This window comes from Hevea brasiliensis, chromosome 8 (assembly GCF_030052815.1).
Source record: "Hevea brasiliensis isolate MT/VB/25A 57/8 chromosome 8, ASM3005281v1, whole genome shotgun sequence".
Taxonomy (NCBI): Eukaryota; Viridiplantae; Streptophyta; class Magnoliopsida; order Malpighiales; family Euphorbiaceae; genus Hevea; species Hevea brasiliensis.
Window position 1 is genome coordinate 34,063,938 of NC_079500.1, and position 4,677 is coordinate 34,068,614.

The following is a 4,677-nucleotide window of genomic DNA, read 5'->3' on the forward strand; positions in this document are numbered from 1 at the left end:
TTATTATTAGAAACAATTTAAATGAGTACTGAAACACTTTAAATTATGTGTTTTGGTTAGAAAAGACACTGGAAAGGGAAAAGACCCACTGAGTCAAGGCCAAGAGGTGACTCATCAAAGGTTTGTGCATAACTAGTTTTTAATTGATTTTGTTCTGAATATTTCATATGATTAAATGACGTTATTTTTCTTATGTATTATGTTTATCAAGTATTGGATTTAATTTAATGATTATTGAAATTATTATAGTATGTATGAATTTAGCTTTGTGAAATGGTATTTCAACGATTATTGAGCATTGTTGTGGATTGAATAAATTAGTTTTGGAAAAATTGTGATAAAATATGTTTTGAATTGTGATGAGCATAAAATTATTGGATATCGGAATTGACATTGAATTGAATTGTGTTGTGATTTATGCTCATAAAAAGGACAAAGAGATTCATGATATTGTTTTATATCTCACTATAGATGCTTGACTAGGTTATTACCCATCTCTCTCATTTGTTGAGGATACAATGGAGTTAGCTTTGTTTTGACTACCATGGTACATGCACAGGCTTAGATTCTCCTCTGATTAGAGGTTAAATCTAAGTTTTTTGTTATGGCCCTTTCGAAAGTTTCATTATTGTGGTGTGCACTGTGCACGATGATTCGACCTCTCTGACCATAGGGAGTTAGAATCCCGATTCAACCTCCTCGACCATAGGGAGTTAGAATCACCCCGGAGATGGCCCTTTCGGATTAGTCTTGCATAGTTAGTGAGATAAAGAATGATTTTTTGAATAGCAAAGAATTTTGATTTCAAATGGGATTTATGCATACTTGATTTTATTTAAATTAATATTTATTTCCATAAATTGCTGAAATTACTTTAATTATTCAGTTGTGATTTGACAAATTAAAATTCTTGATCAAGGTTATTTTAACAAATGATTAATTATTGGCAATGATTATTTTGACCTTTGGAATTTTTATGAGGTTCAAGATTTCCAAATTATTTGTTATAATTTTGTCAACATATATATGGTATTATATTTTAAATTATAATTGTGCACCACTGAGTTCACCACTCAGTGATAGCTTTGCATGCTGTCGCAGGTGAAAAGAGCATAGAGCAAGTGAGTAAGCTTCCTTGAAGACACATTCATATTAGCTCCAGGTATATCATAGGTATACCCATGTACATAGGTTTTGGCGTATGCATGTAATAACATGTATATAAATTATTTGAGCAGTTGTATAACAACTCTTGTAAAATAATTTGGTATGTAATTAAATGCAAATTATTGTAATGTAAATTTGAGATTTCATTTATCTATATAATTTTGTAATATTAATTTTTGAGTCTTGTAATCAATGGAATGTTTCTTTTATGATGAGGTTGGTTTGAAAATGAATTGATTTGATTATTGAGATTGAATTGTGAGATGAAATGAAGTTTATTGCAGTTATATTTGAGAAAACGTATTGGGAGTGTTTTCCTTTTCAGGTTTGAAGAACTGTTTTCTTAAAATACAACTGATACACTTGAATTGTATAGATGTTTTTAAGCACATTTGTATTCTAATTCATAGCATTTAGGCAAGTATTTTCATGCATAGTAGTTAATTTCATTAATTTTTATAAATTCTATTGCCAAGCCCTTAATTCCACGTTTTCTGCATTATTTCAGGTGTTTGGGTGAAGCCCAAAGAATGGGAGTGCAAAGGAAAGCTTGGAGAGGTAAAAAGACAAAGAATTACTGCTGATACAAAATACACGGGTTTTGTAAACCAAGCCCCAGAACCGTGTAACTCTCTGCCACAAGAAAGCCAAGAGAATCGATGAGAAACACAAATACACGGGTCGTATAAGTAGACCCGTGTAATATGCAGGGACCCATGTAAGTCTCTGCCAGGCGCAAGCTTGAAGAACCTTATGGGAACAACAGTATACGGCCCGTGTAACTAGGCCCGTGTAGTTGGCACAGACCCATGTAACTTTCTGTGCCAGTGTAAGATTTTGCAACTCCCTTCCAGCAAGTTACATGGCCCTACATTATGGGACCCATGTAATGACACACGGGCCATGTACTATGCTGCAGCTAGTCTTGTAACTCGAATTCCCCTCCTGTTTTCTAATTCAAATGAGACTCCTAAAGCCTTTTGGACTCAAAATGACCTAACCCTAGAGCAACCAATATAAATAGAAAAGAAAACATCAGGAACAGGGGTTGGTGACGGGGGTCGGTAACTATCGTCGGGACTACTATTGAAGGTCACTGTTGTCAGGCTCTACATCAGTACCAAAGAAGTTTTCCAGCTAAAGCTCCATAAGATCAAAGCTACATACTCTCTTTGGTTCCTTCGTTTCATCTCCCTAGCCAGATTTTTATTATTTTATTTCTTTTGCATAACTCTCTTTTTATTGTTTTTACTTTTTATCATGACATTTGCTGAACTCACCATGAGTAAGTAGTTTTCTTATTCTGGAATTGGAAGAGTAGCTCTTGTAATTATCATTATGGATGAACACTGAGCTTTATTTATTGGATTTGAGATTCGTTTCTTGATTTAATTTCTTGTGATCTTAAATCATGCTATGTGTTGGTACCCACTTAGTTATGATTGTAGATGTTAATTGAAGGATTGAAAGGTGAAGATTAACATTAGAAAATCAAGATCTTAAACCTAAGAATTCTGACCTAGACATAGGCTGATACCTTTGTGAAACCTAAAAATTGCTCAAAGGTCTTAAAGGATTTTAATCAATTTGATCACCACGAAAGTAGGGTTTGAGTTAATTAAAATACACCCTAGATGCCTTGAGAGAGGATTTAGGATAGCTTAGGACTGATTTCCATCAAGGAAAATGATCCTCAATTCAGTAAATAAACGAGATAACATCCCTAATAAGATTCAAGTGTGAAATCTAAATTCCAGAATTTTTCCAAAAAAATAGATTACTTCATTCTAAGATTACTATTATAGTATTTAAAGTTAACAAACTTCATTCCCTAAATATTCGATAGCCTAGACAGTCAAAATTACTGTGTAGATTGGTACTTGCTAAACAAAGGTCCTCATGGGAATGATACTCTACTTATCACTTTATTTCTTGTTAGCGATCTGTGCACTTGCAGTGGTTGCAAAATAGCAAAAAAAATTTTTGGCGCCGTTGCCGGGGATTTTTGGTTTTAGTGATATCAAGTGATAGGCAATTTAGATGATTTAGGCAATTATATTTATTATTTTATTTTATTTTAGTGGTTGTATTTCTTTTCCTTTCTCTCAGGTGCCCGATCTGGTATATGACCAGAACAAAGCCAGAAGAAATTTTGGACTGTGATCCAGAGATAGACAGAACTCTGAAAGCCATCAGGAGGGAAAGGAAACATCAAGAGCATGATCAAAGAGATCCTGAAATCCCAACCATGGCCGATAATAATGACAGACCAATACTCTTGAGAGATTATAGAGCTCCATCTGTCCAAGGATTTCAGCCTAGTGTCACTAGACCCACAGTGGAAGCCAATAGCTTTGAATTAAAACCAGCATGGCTCCAAATGATTCAACAAACCCAGTTTGCAGGTTCACCAATAGAGGACCCACACTATTACCTCCAGTGCTTTTCTTGCCCTATGTGATACATTCAAGATGAATGGAGTGTCTGATCAAGCAATAAGACTTAGAGCATTCCCATTTTCCCTTCGGGACAGAGCAAGGAAGTGGTTACTTTCTCAACTGGCTAGAACATTCACTACCTGGGAAAACCTCTCTCATGCTTTTCTAGCAAGGTATTTCCCACCTGCAAAGACTACAAAGCTGAGGCTTGAGATCAACACCTTCAGACAAAAGGAAAGAGAGTCACTCTATGACGCATGGGAAAGATATAAAGACCAGCAAAGGGAATGTCCACACCATGGCATAGAAGACTGGCTATTGGTGCAAAATTTCTATAATGGATTACTACCCTCTACAAGGAGCACAGTTGATTCAGCTGCAGAGGGTGATCTAATGGAGAAAATAGTGCCAGAAGCACTTGAACTTCTAGAAAGGGTTGCATACCATAATTATGAGTGGTCAAATGAAAGAGGAAATGCAAGAAGAACTACAGGGGTGTCGACACCATATTTTGGCCGATCCCCGAAATCAACAGACTTTGAAATCGATCCCCAGCACCAAGTCTCCAGGTCGCTCACTTCATTACCGATCTCTCTTCAAAGAGACCAAACCAACACCAGGTCTCCAAGTCGCTTAATTCATTATCGATCTCTCAAACCAATTATCGAGTCATCTCACCAGCCGATCACATTTTCGATCTCTCATCAAACGAAATCCAACCGACATTAAGTCTTCGTGCCATCTAGTTTTATTTCTGACCTTCATTTTATAAATATGGTGGATAATCGTTAAATGAAGTTAAGGTTTCAATCCGATCTCCGTTGTGGATAATTGTTTAATAAAATTAAGGTTTTAATCCGGCTTGATGTTGCTTCCGATCTTAAGTGTCCAAATTAGGTTTCCAATTTTAATAATCTTAAGTCTCGTGCGGTGTTTGTTCAAAGCCGATCTCATGCTCACAATGTTTTCCGACCTCTTATACTTAGATTAATAATCACTTTTAAGTTTGATGTTCTAATTGGTTCAGAAAATCAGGCGCTTGTACAAGTTAGATACTTTTTTATCTCATCAA

The 4,677-nt window shown here is 35.5% G+C and overlaps 1 non-coding gene across 1 annotated transcript; it reads right to left on the reverse strand.

Annotated features, from left to right (window-relative positions):
* Positions 1-3,803: 3,803 nt before the first annotated feature.
* On the reverse strand, positions 3,804-3,910 carry LOC131182616 (small nucleolar RNA R71). The gene has a single exon (XR_009150879.1). It is a non-coding gene; the product is annotated as a small nucleolar RNA R71 (small nucleolar RNA).
* Positions 3,911-4,677: the final 767 nt, after the last annotated feature.